We start from the raw sequence: 22,853 nt of genomic DNA on the forward strand, positions 1-22,853 counted from the left end.
TTGATGCTTTTGAACTGTGGTGCTGGAGAAGACTCTTTAGAGTCCCTTGGACTGCAAGGAGATCCAACCAGTCCATCCTAAGGGAAATCAGACCTGAATGTTCATTGGAAGGACTGATGCTGAAGCTGAAACTCCAATACTTTGGCCACCTGATGCGAAGAACATACTCATTGGAAAGACCCTGATGCTGGGAAAGATTGAAGGCAGGAGAAAGGGGACGACAGAGCAAGAGATGTTTACAGAGAGGGACTAGAGGAGGAAGCCACGCCCGCCCCTACCTCTTGAGGCCCTTCCGACCCTCGCGGTCACGCCCACCACGCGCGGCCCCGCCCACAATCGCCCCACCCACACGGAGGCCCCGCCCCATCCAGACACGAGGCCCCGCCCCCGGCGTGCGCGCGGCCGACCGCCGCCACCGCCATTTTGGAGCGACCGGAGCGCGGCCCGGGGCCTGAGCCGGTTCTGAGGCGCCGGCAGGCCGCGCCGGATCTGTGGGCGCAGTGTCTGTGGGCGCCTAGCCCGGCCGGGCCCATGTGCGCGCGGCCTACCCCAGGCCGCCCGGGCTTCGCCTCCACCCGGGCCTCCGAGGAGCCGCCGCGACGCCCGGCCCGCGGGGCAGGTGAGTGCGGCCGCGGCTGAGGGCCGGCGGTGCTGGCCTGCGGAGCCGGCGGGGCCCGCGCCTCCGTGTCCCCATGTCAGCTGCCGCCGGGAGGCTCACCTTGCCGGCGCCCCGCAGTCAGCGTCCCCCAGGCCAGCCCTGCCCCGTTAGCGCCCGCCCCGTCCGCGTCCTCTCCACGTGTGCCCCGCGGGCTGACATTCTGTCCGCGTCCGCCGCCAGTGACCTCCCGCCGATGTGCACCCCTCCACTTTCTTAGAGCCCCCAGGGCAGTAGTCTTCGCTCCCTAATGTCCGCCCCACCAGCGCCCCTCGAGGCAGCGGCCACCCCCAACCTGCGGTGTCTTCCCAGTCGGAGCCCCCCGTCAGCGACCCCCCAGAGACTGTCCTCCTCGTCAGTAAGTTTCGCGTTTGTGTCCTCCCGCCCCCTGTGCTGCCAGGGCCCCCACAGTCAGCGCCCCGCTCGCCGGCGAGGCGCCCCGGCAGTGCTCCCGGGACCGCCTGTGTCCCGCTCAGGGCCCGCCGCGTGGCGCTCCCCTTGCCTGAGCCCTGTGGCATCTGGCCCCTTCCCCATCACTGCCGCCTCTTCCCTCGCTGTGCCCTTCCCGTCACCATTAGGGCTCCTGTTTCTCCAGTCGCCTGTCTCCATCTGTCATCGCCTTACACCTTCACGGCAGCCCACTCTGGTACTCCTGCCTGGAGAACCCCGTGGACGGAGGAGCCTGGTGGGCTACAGTCCGCGGGTGGCAAAGAGTCGGACACGACGGAGCGACTTCTCTTCGTGCCCTTTCACTGCCCCGTGTCTCCCTCCATCACCTCTCCTTCACACCTGTCGCCTTCCCTTATGCACTTTTCAGGCCCCGTGAATGGCCATCACTGTGGGGTCCTCCATACGGCCCCCCCTTCCGCTTTGTGTCTTTACAGCCTAACTCCCTGCATCGACCACAGACTTTTACTGAGCGCTCCCCCTTCGCTGCTGATGCCCTGGTCTGTCACCACCAGCTCGTGCAGTCACTTCCACGTACTTCGCGCATGTCACTCTACTCCAGCCCGTTCTGTCCCTGTACCCCCCTGCCTTGTCCATAAGGCCTTCTCCAGCCTGTTACTCTTTTATCCACCTGTCACCTCCCCCCTTCCCTTGTGGCTTAGCTGGTAGAGAATCCACCTGCAATGCAGGAGACCTGGGTTCTATCCCTGGGGTGGGGGAAGATCCCCTGGAGAAGGGATAGGCTACCCCCTCCAGTATTCTGGCCTGGAGAGTTCTGTGGACTGTACAGTCTATGAGGTCGCAAAGAGCTGGACACCACTGAGTGACTTTCACTCACTCACCTCTCCCCGTGGCCTCTTCCTGCCCTGCCCTTGGCTTCTCAGGGCCTGAGTTCTCACTGGTTCTCTCAGCTGTTCACCTCTTCTTCACGTCTCTTCTTCACGTCCTTTCCTTTTTGGCTTACCTTTCCTTTTGGCTTCTCTAATGTCTTTGTAAGGACTGATGCTAAAGCTGAAACTCCAGTACTTTGGCCACCTCATGCAAACAGTTGACTCATTGGAAAAAACTCTGATGCTGGGAGGGGTTGGGGGCAGAAGGAGAAGGGGACGACAGAGGATGAGATGGCTGGATGGCATCACCGACTCGATGGAACAAGAATTTCGGTGAACTCTGGGAGTTGGTGATGGACAGGGAGGCCTGGCATGCTGCAGTTCATGGGGTCGCAAAGAGTTGGACACGACTGAGTGACTGGATTGAACTGAACTGAATGTCAGCTAAACCCTGAAAGGCAAGAAGAGCGTTCTAGACTAAGGGGACAGCACATGCAAAGATCCTGGACCTCCTCCAGGAACCTGGATAAGACCGATATGTGGCCAGGGTAAAGGGGAGACACTCAGAGCCTTGGTTAAAAGGTTGGCCTTCCAGTTGTCTCTTGTAGTCTGTTGACTCCGGCCTATGAGGGGCCCCAGGCTGCAGGTTGAGTTGGGGAGTGCCATCAGCATATGAATCACAGAGGGAGAGACAGGATGTTGGGAGTGAGTGCAGTGTCTTCCTGTGCCTTTTTAGTTGTTAGGGCAGTGGCACCCCGCTCCAGTACTCTTGGCTGGAGAACCCCATGGACGGAGAAGCCTGGTAGGCTGCAGTCCACGGGGTCGCAGAGAGTCGGACACGACTGAGCGACTTCACTTCCCCTTTCCCTTTCCCATGGTTGTTAAAGCCATCCTTCAAAAGTGAAAGGTAACAATTCCTGATTCTGATTTCTAATTCTGATTTCTGTTTTTTAGACTAATTTTGCAGGTCCTTCAGCGGCATACGCATGGAGCCAGAAAGCACAGTGTATAGTCCTCTGTGTCTCTGTGGGTTTCTCTGGCCGTGCTGGGTCGTGGTCGAGGTGTGCGAGGTCTTTAGTTGCGGCGTGCGGACTCTCAGCTGTGGCGCGCGCTGCAGTTCCTGACCAGGGTGGAGCCCGGGCTGCCCGCGTGGGGAGCGTGGAGGCTTAGCCATTGGGCCGCCAGGGGAATCTCTGTGTCTGTCTTCTTTTGCTCAGTATTTTTGAAATATAATGATTTTGATTCCTTTGTCTGTAGTTGTGCTTTTCATTTGAGTAATATTCCTTTGTGTGAAAATAGTTTTCTTATTGATGTTGGGGTTGGTTTCACCTTTTGGCTGTTGTAACTAGTCACTAAGTTTGTTGTACATTCTTTGTGGATATGTATAATTTCTTTGGGGTAAATGTGTGGGAATGGAATTGCTAGGTGATAGAATAGATTTATGTTTAATCTTTTTAGAAACTGCGAGTTTTCCAAACTGGTACCATCTTAAACACCCGTCAGTAGTGTATGAGAGCTGTAGTTTCTCTGCAGCCGTACCAACCGTTGATATTATCGGCTTTTTTTAAATTTTAATGCAGGTGGTAGCGGTGTTTCATTATGGTTTTATAACAACGGTGGGGCTTCCCTGGTGGGTCAGTGGTAAACAATCTCCCTGCCAATGCAGGAGACACAGGTTCGATCCCTGATCAGGGAAGATCCCACTTGCTGCGGAACAAACTAAGTCTGTGCAGTACAACTGTTGAGCCTGTGCTCTGGAGCCTGGGAGCTGCGACTTCTGAGCCCATGTGCTCTATAGGGCCTGTGCTCTGCAGCAAGAGAAGCCACTGCAGTGAGACGCCAGGGGAGTCCCTGCTCGCTGCAACTAGAGAAAAGCCCACATAGCAAGGAAGACCCAGCGCAGCCAAAAATAAGTAAATAAATACACTTAAACAAAACAACGGTGAGTGACTTTTCATGTGCTTTTCGACCATTTGTGTGTCTCTTGTTAAGTGTCCAGTCTTCTGTCTGCTCTTTGTTGGGTTGTCTTTATTATTCAGTGTTAGCAATTAAAAAAATTCTGGTTGAAGTCTTTTATGATGTGGATACATACACAGTGAGGGAGTGGGAGGAGGAGAGGAAATGAGGGGTTAATGTTTTTTCCTATTTTGTAATTTGCCCGATTCTTTTTTTTCTGAAAAATATTTATTTGGTCGCGACAGGTCTCAGCTGTGGCACACGGGCTCTCTGATGGCTGCCCTGTGGGTTCCGGCGTGTGCGGGCTCAGTGGTTGTGCTGTGAGTGGGCTTAGTTACCCTGTGGCATGTGGGATCCTAGCTCCTCCCCAGGGAAGGAGCCCGTGTCCCCTGCATTGCCAGGCAGATTCTCAACCACTGGGCCACCAGGGAAGTCTCAGCCTATTTGTTTCTTAATGGTATCTGTTTATGAGGAGAAAATTTTAATTTGGGTGAAGTAAAAATTTGTCAGTATTTTCTTTTTATGTTTATCATATGTTGTAAGAAACTTGTGCCTACATCAGAATTGTGAAGACACTGTCCACTTTTTTGTCTTCGTAGAAGCTTTATAGTGGTAGCTTTTGTATTCGAGTTTATGAGTACTCTTTTTCCTTTAAACAGCTATCTTGAGATACAAATGACATGGAATAAACTACATGTTTGTAAAAATTGTTCATTTTATTTATTTAGCTGTGCCAGGTCTTAGTTGCAGCAAGTGGGATCTTGTGGCATGCAAAATTTTTAGTTGTGGCACATGGGATCTAGTTCCCTGACCAGGGATTGAACCCAGCCCCCCTGCATTGGGAGCTCAGAGTCATAGCCCCTGGACCACCAGGGAAGTCCCTAAACTGCACTTGTTTAAAGTGTAAAATTTGGTAACTTTTGACATACGCACATACCTGTGAAATCATCACCACAGTCAAGATAGTGAATGTATCCATCATTTCCCAAGTTTTCTCACGTCCCTTTGGGATCCCTCCTGCCAACCCTCTTTTGCCCCTCCACCTCCAGGCAAATACAGATCTCCTTTATGAATGATCCATCTTGTGTCTTTTTTTGTGTGAAGTGGAAAAGGGTACATTCCCCCCCGTATGAATTAGGTAATCATTCTAGTCTCCTTTGTTGAAAAGACTGTCTTCATTAAATTCGTTGGAACCTTTGTCATGAGTTAACTGAACATGTGTATGCAGGTTTGTTTCTGGGCTTTCTATTACGTTCCGTTGGTCTATTTTTTATCCTACGCCAACACCACGCTGTCTTAGTGGCTGTGATTTTACGGTCAGTTTGGAACTCAGGTCACATAAGACTTTCACCTTTACTCCTCTACAAGATTGTCTTGCCAGTTTTAGAAGAAGCTCTGCAATTTGGACATGAAGTTTTTCTGGGAGTTTGGTTGGGATCACATGAAATCTCTAGATCCGTGGTGGTGGTGTTTAGTCTAAGTCGCGTCCAGCTCTTTTGCAACCCCATGGACTATAGCCTGCCAGGCTCCTCTGTCCATGGGCTTCTCCAGGCAAGAATACTGGAGTGGGATGCCCTTCGCTTCTCCAGGGGATCTTCCCGACCGAGGAATCGAACCCAAGTCTCCTGCCTTTCAGGAGAATTCTTCACCACTGAGCCACTCGGGAAGTCCAGATCAATTTTAGAATTGAGTTATTGTATTAACTGAGTCTTCTGTGCAAATGGTACATCTCTCCATTTATTTAAATTTTCCTTAATTTTTCTCAGCAACATTTTGTAATTTTTGGTGTGAAAGATCACTTTTTTCATTCAGTATGTTTGTAAGTATTTGATAGTTTTGATGTTATTTAAAATATTTTTATATTATTTTTTCAGTTGCTTGTTCATATGCAAAAACACAGTTGGTTTATGTATACTGATCATGCATCCTGCAACTTTGCTCAGTTTACTTATCTGTTCTCATGGTAGGTTTGTATTCTGTCTGCATAAGAATAAAGACAGTTTTACTTTTCCTTTCCAATTATTATGCCTTTTGTTTCTTTTTCTTCGTAGTACCATCTAGGACCTCTACTATACTGCGGAATAGAAGTGGTGGTGTGGGTGCCGTGGGTCTTCAGTGGTTGAGTAGGTTGCCCTCTAGTTTGTTTGGGGGTGTTTTTACCACGAAAGGGTGTTGGATTCTGTCCAGTGCCTTTTCTGCATTTGTTGGGATGATTATTTAGTGTCTGTCCTTTATCGTATCAGTGTAACGAAAATGAAAGTGTTAGTCGCTCAGTCAAGTCCCACTCTTTGCGATCCTATGGACTGTACCCTGCCACGATCCTCTGTCCATGGAGTTCTCCAGGCAAGAATACTGGGGCGGGTCGCCATTCCCTTCTCCAGGGGATCTTTACAAGCAGGGATCAAACCTGGGTCTCCCACATTGCAGGCGGATTCTTTTACCATCTGAGCCGCCGGGGAAGCCCCATCAGTGTAATGTGTTGTATTAATTAATTTTCAGATGTTAAAGTAACTTGGCATTTTTGGATAAATGCCCTTAGTGTGGGGGTATGGGGGGAATTCCCTGGTTGAGGAACTAAGAATAAGAAACTAAGATCCTGCACGCCGCCAGGCATGGCCCCCCCCTCCCCCCCAAAAGAAAGGTGGCTGGATTTTTGTTCACTAGTGTTTTGTTAAGGATTTTTTTGCATATATCATATATATATTCCTAAGAGATATTTGTGTATGACTTTTTTCCCCATATAATATTCTTTGTTTTGATATCTGTGTAATACTGGTCCCAAAGAATGAGTTGGGAAGTTTTTCATTCCGTTTTGTGGATTGGATTTCTATAAGGGATCATTTTCCTTTGGCTTAAAGCACTTTCTTTAGTATTTCTTATGTTGTGGGTATGCTGGGGACAGAATCACTCCATTTTTGTTGGTGTGAAGAAGTCTTTACTTGCCCTTCAGTTTTGAGAGGTATTTTTGCTGAATATAGAATTCCAGGTTGACAGCTTTTTTCCTTACGTGCTTTGAAAAAATTATTCCATTGTGGGTTTTTTTCTAAGATTTTTTTTTTTTAATGTGGACCATTTTTAAAGTCTTTATTGAATTTGTTACAATATTGTTTCTGTTTTATGGGTTTTTGTTTTGTGGTTTGTCCACAAAGCATGTGGGATCTTAGCGCCCCTGACCAGGGATCAGACCTGACGCTCGCATTGGACTGCGAAGTCCTAACCCCTGGGCCGCCAGGGAAGCCCTTTTTCGTTGTCTTCTGGCCTCTGTTGTTTCTGATGAGGAGTCAGCTGTCAGTCTTACTTCTGTTTACCTGATATCCTTTTTCCTTCTGTGTTTAAGATATGTATTTATTTTTATTAAATTCTTAAAACTTTTTTTTCCATTTGGGTATAGTTTTCTAGGTGTGGTGTTTCTGTATTTATCCTTCTTGGATCTGTGGGTTGATGTATTTAATCACCTTTGGAAACTTTTTGGCCATTGCCTCTTAAATATTTCTTTTACCTCCTAATCTTTCTTCTCTTGGAATCTGGTGGTATCTATTTTAGACTGTTTGATATTGCCCCACAGGTTTTGAATGTGTTGGTATTTTCAAACTCATTTTTCCCTCTTTGTTTACATTTGTATATTTTCTTTTCACCTGTCATCAAGCTCCCTGCTTTTCCTCTTTGTGCCCATTCTGTTATTAATTCTGTCCAGTGACATTTTCATTTCAGATGCTGTGGTTTTCAGCTTCCTTAGTGGCTCAGACACTAAAGATCTGCCTGCAGTGTGGGAGACCTGGGTTTGATCCCTGGGTTGGGAAGATCCTGTGGAGAAGGGAATGGCTGCCCACTCTGGCATTCTGATCTGGCGAATCCCACGGACAGAGGAGCCTGGGAAGCTACAGTCTGTGGGGTCGCAAAGAATCGGACACGGCTGAGCGACTTTCACTTTCACTGAGTTTTTCAGTTCCAGAATTTCCTTTTGGTTCTTCTTTCAAGTTTGCATTTCCGGGCTAATACTCTCCACCTGTCATTCCTTCTGTTCTCTTTTCCTAAAATCCTTTAACATATTTATAATTATTCTTTTGAAGTTTTCATCTTCCAGTTTCAATATATGGTCATTTTTGCTTCCTGTAGATTGTTTTTTTCTCTTGATCATGGATAACATTTTTCTTCTCTGCATGTGTAATAAATTTTTTTTTTAATTGCAAAATGGACATTGTGGGTAGTGTCTGCTAGAAACTTTGCTTTAGGTTGTCTCTCCTTAAAGAGTGTTGAGGTTTGTTAGGGCAGGCTGTTAAAGTGACTAGAAGATGATCTTAATCCTGTCGAAGCTTTTCTAGAGTAGATATGTTTTGGTTTTGTTCTAAGTTTTAGGGCATAACTTTTAGCTCTGGAACATGGGTTTTACTCCTAAGGCATGGCCCTTCTGAGATTTTAATAGAAAACCCATCTAGTTTAGCAAAATTTAACCTCTGAATTCTGTCTGCACAGTGCTGGACAGCTGCCAAATCTTGGCTTAGCTCTTTCATCTCACAACAGCTGTTTTCTGCTCAGTTCCACCCCGGCCCCCCAGCTTCATCAAGGTGTAATTGACAAATAAAAATGTAATATATTGAAAGGACGTTGTGATGGTTTGATAAATGTAAACACTGTGAAGGAATTCTTCTCATCTAGTTAATTGTCACAGTTATCACTGTCTTAACATATATACACACGTACACATATGTGGTAAGAACATTTAGGTTTTGTCTTAGCAGATTTCAGTGCCTCGTTATTAACTGTAGTCACCATGTTTTACATCCAGTCCTCAGACCTTATTCGTCTTGGGCTTCCCTGGTGGCTCAGTGGTAAAGAATTGGCCTGCAAATGCAGGACATGCGGGTTCGATCCCTGGGTTGGGAAGATCCCCTGGGGAAGAGAATGGCAACCCACACTAGTATTCTTGCCTGGGAAATCCCACAGACAGAGAAGCCTAATGGGCTGAGGTCTGTGGGGTTGCATAGAGTTGGACTTAGCTGGTAAAAAATCCGCCTGTAATGCGAGAGACCTGGGTTTGATCCCTGAGTTGGGAAGGTCCCCTGGAGAAGGGATAGGCTACCCACTCGAGTATTCTTGGGCTTTCCTGGTGGCTCAACCGGTAAAGAATCTGCCTGCAAGTGTGGAAGACCTGGGTTTGATCCCTGGGTTGGGAAGGTCCCCTGGAGAAGGGAACCCACTCCAGTATTCTGGCCTGGAGAATTCCATGGACTCGATAGTCCTTGGGGTCACACACGGTCGGACACGACTGACTGACCTCACTTTCACGCTCATAGACTTGGATGCCTGAGCACACGCGCGCACTTCTCTTTTGATTTTCCCGTTCTGTCTCAGCCGTCCTGGTAGCCCTGAAATCGGACCTCTCTCCTCCTGTGGTCGACTCTGCGTCAGGAGCTCTTCAGTGTAGAGCTCGTGGGGTTCGCTCTTCTTAGAGTGACTGTGTTCCCCCCACTTACTGCATGTTTTTGAGTGGTCTCTGGTATCTTCAAATAGCTGTTTTTATGTTTTGTTTAGAGTTTATACTTATTATCAGCAGGGAGATTAGTGTGATATAGCTGCTCCAGTTTTTCTAGAACCAGAACTCAGGGAGCTGCACTTTTAAACCTGTGCAGCAGAGGGCAGGGAGGGAGACAGGACTGACTCTGGGAGGTGCCCGCTGGTGGACTGAGCAGAGGAAGTGGGAGCTGACAGAGAGTGGCTCTGGGGGCCGCAGGACCCTGCAGGGTATGGTGTCAGGGAAGCTACGACATGGTGTTACTTCCACCGTGTCAGGCTGGGAGATGCTGAGGGGGCGGTCCTGGATGGGCACTGACTTCCTTAATGGAAACAGTCTGATGGCGTGGTGGGCTCAGGAGCTGGATGGGAGGGGACGGCGAAAGCCAGCGTCCCTCGGGGAAGCATTGCTGTGAGCAGGATCGGAGAAGCGTCTGTGGGGCAGGGTGTGCACGCCTGTGCGCGTGCACAGTGAGCGAGGGGAGACAGGCAGACCGGAGGTGTGAAGGGCAGGGTTGAGTGTGCGGGTGCAGTGGTTGTCTTGGCGGGAGCAAGGCCCTTTTTGTGCTGTAATGACGGGGGCAGGGACTGTGATGCCAAATTTGGTGAGCCAAATCTGCACGAAGACTGGAGGGTTCCCACTTGAGACTGTGTGCTTTTTCTGTGAATTAGGGGGTAAGGATGTTGAAGGGTTGCAAGGGAACAGAAGGAATCAAAGGACTGTTTTTCCTGAGTTGGTGGGTTGAACCCAGTTTGGGTGGCGCTGGCTCCTGTCTGCTGTGTGTGGAGCCGGGCCTCCTCGCGAGCCGGGGCTCTCCAGGGTTCAGTCATCCTTAGGGAGGCTGGAAGGGCTTCTTTGCACCGGCCACAGGGCTCCTCGGGGGCGAGAGCAGAGGCTGTGAGGCCTCTTGGAGCTCAGACTTGGACCCACCCCATCGCTCCCCACCTGTGGTGACTGGGGGTCCTGGGCAGGGAGCCTTGCTTTTTGATGCGAGGGGTTGTGCAGAGTTCGTGTCTGTCCAGCATCTGTCCCAGTCGTCTCAGGAGAGGCAAGCTTGCTCCAAGAGGAAGTAGGCTCGCAGGGCTGTGTTCTCTGTGCACATGAGGTTTGTGGTCAGTAACTTAAAAGGAGTAGATAGAGCTCCAGCAGGTTTCTTCATGGGAGCCGTCGCCGCCCTGCCTCCTGAGTTCAGTCCTGCGGGCTCTCTCCCAGCCCCCCAGCCTCTCCTCGGGGGCCACCGCAGAGCTGCCTCTCGCTGGGGGGCGAGCTGTGGCTCCTGGGGCCTTGGCGCCTCTGGTCTGCTCTCCTCTGGGAACTTGACTCCTGCCTGTCAGCCCACTGAGTGTGCGTGTTTTTCATGAAGATGTAATTCCTGTCCTGTGAGATCCAGTCTTGTAAAGGGTGCAGTTCGTTGGTGTTGAGCACACTCAGAAGGTCGTGCGCCGTGGCCACTGCCTGACCCCAGCTCGTGACAGTGAAGGCCCTGGGCGCTCTACTCCAGGGGCTCGCTGGGTGACGCCCTGGGTCACGCCTTTGCTTCCGTTCCATCTGCCTCAGCCTACTGCCCCTTCTGTGACGCCTCTTTCCTCCTGTATCAACTAGAATCTGGGCCAGAGTCTGGTATTGTGTAGAGACTGAGAACATGGACTTTGCTCTCAGACAGCTCGGGCTCCCGTTCAAGAGCTGACAGTAACCTCCTGGCCTTGGGCTGGTCCTGTCACGATTGCGGCCTCTGCAGTCTCACTTGTGACCTGGGCTTGGTGGCGGATTGCGCCCTGCACTGAGTCGTACTTGGCTCACGGCTGCCAGCCCTTGGTAGTAAGGCCCCCATGACAGTGGCTCCCGTTGCTTCTTAGGGTAGCGTCACCCTGCATCAGTGCTCCTTCAGTTAGTCCTTTTGTGCTCTTGTTTGGACTCAGCTCTGTTCATTGCCCCGGTTTCTACCCTCGTGCTGTTGCGGAGTTTTTCTGCCTATTTGGCACTGCTTTTTAGCTGCCTGTTTAACATTACTTTTCCTTCCAGAGTCTCAGCCTAGAGACTCCAGGTAGTCCAGTGGTTAAGAATCCACCTGCCTATGCAGAGGACACGGGTTTGATTCCTGGTCTGGGAACTAAGATCCCACATGCCTTGGGGCAACTAAGCCCGTGTGCCACAACTCCTGAAGCTCTGCACCCTGGAGCCCGTGCTCCTGAGCGAGAGAGCCTGCCGCACCGAGAAGCCTGCACCGCACTTGGAGGGCAGCGCCCACTCACCGCTGCTTGACAGGGCCCGCGCGCAGCGACGAGGACCCGCGCACAGCGACGAGGACCCGGTGTAGCCGGAGTGACAGGCGCAGCCTAGGCGCGAGCGTGCCTGCCCGCCGCCTTGGTTTTGGTTCTCCCAGGAGCGCGGTGCTGAGAGCAGGTCCAGGCAGGCACTGCCTGCCGGTCTCATCTGTGTGCTGGGGCGGGTCTCTGTGGCGCAGATTCTTACCCTCCATGCCACCAGGGAACTCCTAGAAACATTTTTTTAAGTAGGTGGCATATGTCAGTGGTCTTCCATGGTGTCTCAGACAGTAAAGGATCTACCCACAATGCAGGAGACCCAGGTTTGATCCCTGGGTTGGTGCTATCCCCTGGAGAAGGGAATGGCATCCCGCTCCAGGATTGTTGCCTGGAGAATCCCATGGACAGGGGAGCCTGGTGGGCTACAGTCCATGGCGTCACCCAGGGTCAGACACGACTGAGCGACTAATATCGTCTCCATATATAAGCAAATAGTTAACATTTATTAGATCTCAATACGTGGATATTTTTATATTTTTCTCTGGACTTTTTAATATTTTAAATATTTTTTTCATGATTGAAGATAAAAAATACTTAAAACTAGATTACAGCGTGTTGATTCTCTTGCAGTAGTTCTGAGGAAGGACTCAAGAAAGCCTGATAAAAGTGATTGTCTTTGAATTTTGAATTTGAGGGGCAGATAGGAAGTTGCCAGGTAAGGAAGGTGGAGGGAGGGCGTTTCAGGCAGAGGCCCATGTGCCGAGGTGTCCGCTGCAGAGGCTGGCAGTGAGTCGGGAAATAGTGCAGGGTGGGCGAGGGAGCAGGGGTGCGCTGAGAGTGCGGCGGCGCCCGGCTTGGCCTGCTGTCAGGGCTCAGCGTGTGCTCTCCGGGCCTTGTCCTCTTTTCCTGCCTTTTGCTGGATTGAGAGTCTGTTTGTGATTCTCTTTGGGTCTTTGTATATCTTTCATGTCTCTCTTTAACATGTCTCATCTTCCCTCTAGGTTTTTGAACATATGGAATACAGTTAGAACAACTGCTTAATGTCCTTGTCTATTAATTTTACTGTCTGTGTTATTTCTGGGTGGATTATGGTTTGTGTTTTCCCGCTTCCTTGCATATCTGGTCATTTTTGATTGGATGCCAAGATACTGTGACTTTTATCTTGTTGGATGCTGGGTATTTTTGTTTTCTATAAATATTCTTGACCTTTGTCTGGAATGTTGTTAAATCACTTGGAAAGAGTTTAATTCTGTGAAGTGAAGTGAAAGTCACTCAGTTGTGTCCGACTCTTTGCAACCCCATGGACGGTAACCTGCCAGGCTCCTCTGTCCATGGAATTCTCCAGGCCAGAATACTGGAGTGGGTAGCCGTTCCCTTCACCAGCGGATCTTCCCAACCCAGGAATCGAACCGGGGTCTCCTGCATTGCAGGCGGATTCTTTACCAACTAAGCTAGATTCTGGGGTCCGGCTTTTAGGCTTTGTCAGGTGGGACCACAGTCGTGTTGAGTCCAGGTCTCATGTTGCCCCACCAGTGAAGCAGAAGTCTTCTGAATTCTTTGTGCAGTGCCTTGAAGTTAGGGAAATAGCCACTGTGACTGGGAGGAGGAGTACCTCTCCTTGACCCATGTGAACTTGGAGGATCGTTCTTCTAATCCTTGGCTTGGCTGCTTGGGCTGAGCAGTACCTGGCCAGAGCAGGCACATCCTCTGCTCTCTGCTTGGCAACGCTCGCGCCTTGCCCCCTGGACTCCCAGCGCTCTTTCTTCCCCTCGGGGACTGCTGGACCCACCTGGTTCCTCTGCTATGACCCAGAACTCTTGTCAGGCAGGAAGCTGGGCAGTTAACGGGCTCCTCTTGTTCCCTCCTTGAGGATCACTGTTTTCCCCGCCAGATAGCCAGTGTCCTGAGAGCTGTTTCATTTGTGAATCTGGTCCTTGTTGTTTCATCTCGGCTAGAAGCAAAAGTATCAAAAACAGATCCTTGAGTGAAGGCATCAGGAGGCACAGAAGGGAGTGCTGGGGCCTGTGAGAGTGCTGCCCCCTTCCAGTTTGGGGTGCCAGTGTGGACCTCAGGGAATACGTGTGTTTAAGGAAGGAGGTGGGGTAGGGCTTGGGAGAAAGGGGTCACAGGAAAATCAGGCTGCCAATGAGATCTGAGAGCCTGCTGTGGTCTGAGCAGGAGGACAGGGTGCCTGCCTTGGGAGGGAGGGCATGGGAGAGGGTGGCGCTGCCAGGCAGTGTGAGCATGGGGTGCGTGCTCAGGGTCCCTGCCTGCCGAGGAGCCTCGTCTCCCGTTCCTTGGCTGCACACCCTCTCCCCCACCCCATTCCCTGGCTGCACCCCGCCGTTCCCCAGCTGCATGGCCACCCCGTTCCCCGGCTGCACCCCCCTGCCCCAGCTGCATGGCCACCCCGTTCCCCGGCTGCACCCCCCCATGCCCCAGCTGCACGGCCCCCTACCCGTTCCCCAGCTGCACCTCCCACCATGTCCTGGCTGCATCCCCCATTCCCCAGCTGCACCCTGTATGTCCCGGCTACACCCCTCATGCCCCGGCTGCACCCCCACCATGTCCCGGCGGCACCCCCATGTCCCGGCGGCACCCCCCCGTTCCCTGGCTGTACCTCCCATGTCCCGGCTGCACCCCCTGTTCCCCGGCTGCACCCCCCACGTCCCGGCTGCACGCCCCATTCCCCGACTGCACCCCTGTTTCCCGGCTGCACCCCCCACGTCCCGGCTGCACGCCCCATTCCCCGACTGCACCCCTGTTTCCCGGCTGCACCCTCCTGTTCCCCGGCTGCACCCCTCATGTCCCGGTGGCACCCCCTACCATGTCCCGGCGGCACCCCCATGTCCCAGCTGCACCTATTCCCCGGCTGCACCCCCCGTTCCACGGCTGCACCCCCCGTTCCACGGCTGCACCCCCCATGTCCCGGCTGCAACCCTCATGTCATGGCTACAACCCTCATGTCCTGGCTGCACCCCCCACCATGTCCCAGCTGCACCCCCCACGTCCCGGCCGCACCCCCGTGTCCCAGTTGTTGGGCTTCCTCCAGCTCACACTGAGGAGAATGTGTCAAGAAGTTGCAGTGTTATAAAAGCACCCTGTTCAGAGGCAGAATAAACAGGTCTGAGGGACTTTATAGAGATAGTTCTTTATTTTGAAACTGTGAAGTGCTGGAAAGCCAATTTTGAATTGGGTGGGAATTTGAGAATAGCAGTTCAGGACAACCAAGCAATAACAAAAGCCATAGGCAAGTCTCCCAAACAAAGAAGACGAAGGTTACTATGTAGAGAAAAAGGAGGAAGTTGGGAGGTACTCTTGAACAAAAGTCCCTTGGAGGAAATGAGAGTTCAGGGTGCTGACGGTTTGTTACTGACTGAGTTGCTGGGCAAATGGGAAGCCTTCCTCCATGGGAGTCTGTGATCGAAACCCGGTAGTGCTGGGTGAGGGCTCCCCTTTGGACCTCCTGACTCAGTTTTAAAGGAAGGGTTCTTTGTTCTCTTTCACAGTTTTAAAAACTAGTTTCCTGTCTTAGGATATGACATTGACTTACTGCTGGTTTACTAGCACAACTCCAAGTACTTTTTTTTCTTTTTATGTGAAATTTAAAAATACACCAGAAAACACTGAATACCCTTGTGCTCATTTCCCAGCTTAATCGGTGATCAGCACTTGGCCAGTTTTTTTGTTGTTGGTGGTGTTCTTCTCTCTCACCCCTTTAAAATTTGTTTGGCTCTTGTGTTTTGGTAAAGTGTTTTAAAAGTAAATCCAAAAAATAATGTCATTTCACTCATGAATACTTCATTTTTTCTGCTAGATAAGGGAGGTTTTTATTTTTAAAAACAAGTGACCATATTATTTTTCCAACTAAGAGATGTGCATTAATTCCTTAGTGCTAATACCAGTCTGTATTTAGATTTTCCCAATAGCATCAAAAATACACTCTTCAAGTTGATTCATTTTAATTGGACCCAAACAAGATTTAAATATTGTATTTGATGAATCAGTCTCTTAAGGCTCTTATATTCTAGAATGGACATCCCTCCTTATTGCATAAGTATGATTTTCAAATGGTAAAATCATGACTTTCGTGCAGAGTGAACAGCCCAGGGCTCTCTTAGTCCGTTCTTGCTGCGCGCCTTGAAGTCAGGATTTCCTACGAGGATTGCGAGTCACATTGTTTGCAAACGCTGTGTAGCAGTCCCACCTGGAACACTCTGGGACACGGTTTTCTGGAAGCCGTGAGGGACGTGGCTTGTCATCTGGTGATCCGGATGTGTGTGTGTTGGTGTTGGTAGTGTAGGCGTGGAAGTGGACAGCTGCACAGACCCTGCTCATGGCCCTGCACCCCGGCCATTGAGCTGGCTGACCAGCTGGAGGTGGGCGTGTGGCGCTGGCACCAGTCCCTGCAGAGCAAGCAAGGACAGGGGAGTTTTTAGATCCTTGGTCATGAATTGTTCTGATTATCTGAATTCTCAGTTAAGGTAATGACTTTTGTTTTCCTTTTCTGTATTATTTTGGTGAGTTGACTTTAAAGATGTAGAACTTAAGTTTTTTTTCCTCTCTTATTTTTCAGGTGAAGAGATTATACATCTACTGAATGAAAAATTTCTTCTTAAAGTTGCATATACTCCAAGAAAAAAATCCCAAATGTTTTTATATTTTGCCTAAATATAAAATTTAAAGAAGGAGTTTCCATAGAAGGTAAGAATTGTTTTTGACTCTCGTTAATTGTGTGGTGTATACAAATCCGCGGTGTGAGGAGACACTCGAGGATGGATGACAACAAAAGTTGTAGTTTTGAAGCTGTGTATATGGTCTCTTGACTTTTGGGGTTTCTTTGACCCTTGTGTGTCTGGTTTTGAGGTGCTGTGTTGTGGAAAAGTGACGTGGCCTCTCTAAGCCAAAGTGTAACCCAAATAAAACAGCCAAGTCGTGTGTGTGCTGCGTGGCGAGCGCTCTGTGTCACTCGTGCGGAGCAGGTGGCTCGGGCTCGGGTGTGAGCACGGTCAGCGTCAGAGCACAGTCCATACAGGCGCCGGAAAGGGAGGGAAGGACTCGTGCCTCCACAGGAGCAGAAGCTCCTGAAAGGCCCTCCCACTGCAATCCAGTCAGATCCTGGATGAATTACGGTAGTTACAACTTCTTGTGTGTGCCTCAGTGCTTTAAAAACTAAGCCAAGAGGACTTCCCTGCTTGTCCAGTGGGCAGGAATCCACTATGTGATACAGGGGACAGGTGTTCAATCCCTGGTCTGGGAACAAAGCTTCCACATGCTGTGGAGCCACTAAGCCCGTGCACTGCGTTGAGTCTGCTCATTGCACTGAGAATCCGCACGCTGTGATGCAAGATCCCTCACGATGCAGCGAAGATTCCGAATGCCACAACTAATAGCCATTGCAGCCAGCTAAGTAAATAAATAAAACTTAAAAATTAAGCCATCTCTTCAGAAGTCGAAAGAGACTTGTTCTTCAGTCTCTTAAGTCCTGCCCGACTCTTCGACACCATGGGCTGCGGCACACCGGGCTTCCCTGTCCTTTACTGTCTCCCGGAGTTTGCTCAGACTCATGTCCACCCTCTTCTGGAGGCAGCTTCTGGCCAGTTCTGCATCTGACAGGGCTTCGACGGTGGCTTTGCAGAGTCCAGATGGTTCAGCATGGTCTTAGGTAAACTGTTCTCCGGTAATCATTTGAACTTGCCTTTGTGTTTGTGGTTATTTCTTCTTTTCACTTCTGATGTTAGATTTTTACTCATCTGTTCCTGCCAGCCACCCCCTTTCCCTGGGTCTCCCTCCTGCCGCCCCCGGTGGACTATGTCCAGTATAGACATGATCTTGTTTGTGGATTGATTGATTGTGCAGGTATCCACTGCTCTCCATGGACTTGCCTTGTCATTTTTTTCCAGACCAGTGCGGTTTCAGTGGTGTGTTGATAAATGTTTAACTACTGACTCTCTGGGAGACTCAGAACCCTCCTCGCTTACAGCATCTGTTGACTGCGCAGTGCAGAACTTCCCTCATGCCCACCTTCAGCTGCACCGTGATGCCACTGAAGCTGGCTCCGGGAGAGGCTCTGGTCCGCTCCCTTGAGCAAGCTGTGCCTCCCCCGGCCGCTGTTGAGTCCAGCCTTGGCAGCACGGTGGCCGTGTCTCTGTTTCCTCCTCTCTGCCATCAGTACCTCTGAGGAGAGGTTGTGCCAGTCCTGTTCCGGGCTCCTCACCCAGAGGGCAGCTCGAGTCACCCTCACAGCAGTCCTCGGCGGTGCTCCTTGTCCCAGTTTTCAGGTGAGGACACGACACACAGGAGGCCAGGTCCCCCAGCAGAGCCAGCGCTGGACTGACCTGTGGTCGGAGGCTCCTTTTCTCTTAGCAACAGTCTCTACCACAGAATGTCCATTTCTGAAGGGCTCTGTTCATGGAACTGCGTGGTTGTGTGGGCAGCGTTTCTCTTTGGAAGCTGCCTTCTGTCTGATGGTTGTACTAACCAGAAGTCAGGCAAGCAGCAGCACTTGAAGTTTCTTCATTGGCTGTTGGATAAGGGTCTGGAAGGTAATGGCAGTACTTTGCTTGGCATTCCAGAGAGACTGGAGGGCGTTGTCAGGGTATGACAGGGATGCTTGTAGTGTGCTGGAGCTCAGGTATAACCAGAGAATCTCAAGTCACCACGCCGTTCACGGGCCAGTTGCTCAGTCGCTCAGTCATGTCCGACTCCTTGCGACTCCATGAACGGCAACGCTCCAGGCTTTCTTGTCCTTCACTGTCTTCCAGTTTGCTCACCCTCGTGTCCATCGAGGCGGTGACGCCATCCAGCCGTCCCGTCCTCGTGTCCATCGAGTCGGTGACGCCACCAACCGTCCCGTCCTCGTGTCCATCGAGTCGGTGACGCCACCAACCGTCCCGTCCTCCGTCACCCTTTATCCCCTGTCCTCAGTCTGGCCCAGCGTCAGGGTTTTTTCCAGTGAGTCAGCTCTTCCCATCAGGTGGCCAAAGGATTGGAGCTTCAGCATTACTCCTTCCAATTAATATTCAGGGTTGATTTCCTTTAGGATTGACTGGTTTGATCTTGCTGTCCAAGGGGACTCTCTGGAATCTTCTCCAGCACCAGTTCAAAAGCATCAATTCTTCGGTGCCCCACTTTCTTTATAGTCCAGCTCTCACATCCATACATGGCCACTGGAAAAACCATAGCTTTGACTATACATACCTTTGTTGGCAAAGTAATGTTTCTGCTTTTTAATATGCTGTCTAGGTTTGTCATAGCTTTTCTTCCAGGGTGCAAGAATAACTTTTAATTTCATGGCTGCAGTCACCATCTGCAGTGATTTTGGAGCTCAGGAAAATAAAGTCTGTCACTGTTTCCATTTTTTTCCCTATTTCCCATGAAGTGATGGGACTGGATGTCATGATGGTAGTTTTTTGAATGTTGAGTTTTAAGCCAGCTTTTTCACCCTCCTCTTTAATTTTCATCAAGAGGCTCTTCAGTTCCTCTTCACTTTCTGCCATAAGGGTGGTGTCATCTGCATACCTGAAGTTATTGATATTTCTCCCAGCAGTCTTGATTCCAGCTTATGCTTCATCCAACCCGGCATTTTGCATGATGTACTCTGCATATGAATTAAATAAGCAGGGTGACAGTATACAGCCTTGATGTACTCCTTTCAAATTTTGAACCAGTCCAGTGTTCCATGTCCGGTTCTAAGTTTTGCTTCTTGGTTTCTTTGCTTCTATGGGTTTCTCAGGAGGCAGGTAAGGTGCTCTGCTATTCCCGTGTTTTTAAGAATTTTCCATAGTTGGTGGTGATCAACAAAGTCAAAGGCTTTAGTATAGTCAGTGAAGCAGAAGTAGATGTTTTTCTGGAATTCTTTTGCTTTTTCTGTAATCCAGCAGATGTTGGAAATTTGATCTCTGGTTCCTCTGCCTTTTCTGAATTCAGCTTGTACTTCTGAAAGTACTCAGTTCGCTTGAAGGATATTGGGAATTACTTTGCTAGCATGTGAAATGAGTGCAGTTGTGTGGTAGTTTGAGCATTCTTTGGCGTTGCCCTTCTTTGGGATTGGAATGAAAGCTGACCTTTTCCAGTCCTGTGGCCACTACTGACTTTTACAAATTTGCTGGCGTATTGAGTGCAGCACTTTAATAGCATCATCTTTTAGGATTTGAAATAGCTCAGCTGGAATTTTGTCACCTCCAGTAGTTTGGTTGGTAGTAATGCTTCCGAAGGCCCACTTGACTTCACACTCCAGAATGTCTGGCTCTAGGTGAGTGATCACACCATCCTGGTTGTCCAGGTCACCAAGATCTTTTTGGTAGAGTTCTTTTGTGTGTTTTTTCCACCTCTGCTTACTATCTTCTGCTTCTGTTAGGTCCATATCGTTTCTGTCCTTTATTGTGCCCATTTTGCATGAAGTTTTCCCTTGGTAGCTCTAATTCCCTTGAAAAGCGCTCTAGTCTTTCGCATTCTGTTGTTTTTCTCTGTTTCTTTGCATTGTTCGCTGAAAGTCAAAGTCAAAGGGTTAGTCTCTCAGTCGTGTCCGACTCTTTGCGCCCCCATGAACTGTAGCCCACTAGGTTCCTCTGTCCATGGGGTTCTCCCCTGGAGTGGGTAGCCACCTTCTCCAGGGGATCTTCCTGACCCAGGCATCAAGCCCAGGTCCCCTGCATTTCAGGCAGACGTTTTGCCGTGTGAGCCATCAGGGGAGAGGAGGCTTTCTTCTTTCTCTTTGCTATTGGGATTCTGCGTTCAGATGGCATATCTTTCTTCTTCTCCCTTGCCTTTCGCTTCTCTTCTTTCCTCAGCTGTTGGTAAGGCCTCCTCAGACAGCCACGTTGCCTTGTTGCGTTTCTTTTTCTTGGGGATGGTTTTGTTCACTGCCTCCTGTACCGTGTTACAAACCTCTGTACGTGGTTCTTCAGGCACTCCGTTGATCAGATCTCATCCCTTGAATCCATTTGTTACTTCCACTGTATAATCCTAAGGAATTTGACTTAGTTCATACCTGAATGGCCTAGTGGTTTTCCCTACGTTCTTCAGTTTTAAGTCTGAATTTTACTATAAGGAGCTCATGATCTGAGCCGCAGTCGTGAGCCAGTGCCTTGTTCTAAAGACGAGCTGTCAGTGGCGGGCCTCTGGGTCATCTTGGGAAGGAAAGTTAGCCTTCTGGTAGGCAAGGGTGCAGTAAGAGGATGCTAGCATCTCTTTGGAGGGTAGCACAGAGTTGTTGGGATACAAGAAGTGTTTGGAAAAGACGTGTGCAGCCGCTACCCGAGTGACAGTTCTAAAGCTACTTTATACCAGTTCCTTGGCCATGAGATGCGCTTGCCTAAACTGGGGCTGTCGCTGTGAACTCTCCAGGGATGCCGCTGCTGAGATCACCCGTTTCTTACAGTGCGTGGCTAGTCACTGAAGCTCAGGAACGTTAGTACACAGAGATTTTTGGTTGAATGATCTAGAATTGTAGCAATGTGGGCCAGTGAGCTAATGGTCAGTTTAAGTGAATGACTTTGAGAGTAATTTAGTTTTATTTCTAGTCACAGTGCTGGTTTATATGTAATAGGTGAGATGAGCAAAGGTGAGCTTTTCTTTAAAAAATTGTTTTTTAAATTTATTTATTTTTGGCTGCACTGGGTCTTCGTTGCTGCTCACGGGCTTTCTCTGTCTGTGACGAGGAGGGACTCCTCTCTAGTTGGGGTGGCAGTCTCCTCATTGCAGGGCTCTCCTCGTTGTGGAGCACAGGCTCAGGAGTTGTGGTGCACAGGCTTAGTTGCCTTGTGGCATGTGGGGTCTTGGACCAGGGACTGAACCTGTGTCGCCTGAATTTGCAGGCAGATCTCTTAACCACTGGACCACCAGGGAAGTCCCCTAAAGTGTGTGTCTTTTGTTGGAGATTGTTTTTTAGAAATTAAATCTGAGAAAATTCTTTTGCATTGATTAGTTTATTCCATATATTATACAACTATTAAAATTATCATTAGGACTAATTTCTTTTTTAAAATTCATTTTTATTGAAGTATAGTTGATTTACAGTGCTGTATGTTAGTATTAATTTCTACCATTTTGTTTCACATTTTCCTTTACTAGTACTTCCCTGTTTTTATATCTCCTTTTCTATTTTCCGTCGGATAGATTATTTTTGTTTTACTCCTGATTAAAAGTTACACATTCTATTTTGTGTGTGTGTGTGTATGACCTTGAACTTAAGACCCTTTGTTATGGGTGTTTGACTTTTCAAGCTTTATAGGATCTTTGCTTTCCTTCAGTAGGACAACTGTCCTAATCAGGAGAGGCATGTCCTCTCCTGATTGACGTGCCCCAAAATTCTGACCTCTGCTCTATTTTACTTAAAAATGTGAGTAGTGATTGAAGGATATATTAGGATTCGTGGGCTTCCCTGGTGGCTCAGTGGTAAAGAATCTGCCTGCCAATGCAGGAGACACAGTTTTGATCCCTGCTCTGGGAAGATCCCATGTGCCTTGGAACAGCTAAGATTGTGTGCCGCCCTCCTGGGCTTCTGCTCTAGAGCCCGAGAGCTGCACCTGTGAAGTCCTCATTGCCCGGGAGCCTGTGCACCACAGCGAGAGAAGCCACCACAGTGAGGAGCCCACACGCCGCGCTGAGGAGCAGCCCCTGCTCACTGCAGGTGGAGAAGAGCCTGTGCAGCAGGCAAGACCGGGCACAGCCCAGAGTGCATAAACAAGTTTTTGGAAAAAGGATATGTTAGGATTCCTTATCTTGTTACTGGATAATGCAAAGCTTGTTTTAGTAGCAGTTTTGTGGCGATTCTGGGTGGGAGTGGTGGGTGGTGGTTTGCCGTCTCCATGAAGAAGACCATTGAATATGGGTGAGGCTGAGGTCAGGCTGCAGACGGAGAGGCGGAAGGGGCCCTGAGGGAGTCTGTTTTCTGTTGTTGTTACTGAAACCCTATAGATGTTTTTGTAAATTGCAGGTTATTTTATAGTAAGCCTCTCCAATTTATGAATCCTTTCTAAATCTTGCACTTGGCTTTATAGCTCTTTTGTCACTATTTAGCCTTACCGGAGAAGGCAGTGGTGCCCCACTCCAGTACTCTTGCCTGGAAAATCCCATGGATGGAGGGGCCCGGTAGGCTGCAGTCCATGGGGTCGCTAAGAGTCGGACATGACTGAGCGACTTCACTTTCACTTTTCACTTTCATGCATTGGAGAAGGAAATGGCAA

The 22,853-nt window shown here is 49.6% G+C and overlaps 1 protein-coding gene across 9 annotated transcripts in view; it reads left to right on the forward strand.

Annotated features, from left to right (window-relative positions):
- The first annotated feature begins 398 nt into the window (after nt 1–398).
- The window catches only part of PPP6R2 (protein phosphatase 6 regulatory subunit 2), a 62,046-nt gene continuing 39,591 nt past the window's right edge, over nt 399–22,853 (forward strand). For 7 of the 9 annotated variants that reach the window (XM_070790676.1, XM_070790670.1, XM_070790674.1 and 4 more), the window contains exons 1-2: nt 399–619; nt 16,241–16,368. The gene's annotated coding sequence lies outside the window, so the exon portion shown is untranslated. Of the gene's footprint in view, nt 620–875; nt 1,014–16,240; nt 16,369–18,096; nt 18,210–22,853 lie in introns of those variants that run through there. The other 2 variants (XM_070790671.1, XM_070790673.1) reach the window with 2 other exon arrangements.

The sequence above is a fragment of the Bos indicus genome, chromosome 5, assembly GCF_029378745.1.
Source record: "Bos indicus isolate NIAB-ARS_2022 breed Sahiwal x Tharparkar chromosome 5, NIAB-ARS_B.indTharparkar_mat_pri_1.0, whole genome shotgun sequence".
Lineage (NCBI taxonomy): Eukaryota > Metazoa > Chordata > Mammalia > Artiodactyla > Bovidae > Bos > Bos indicus.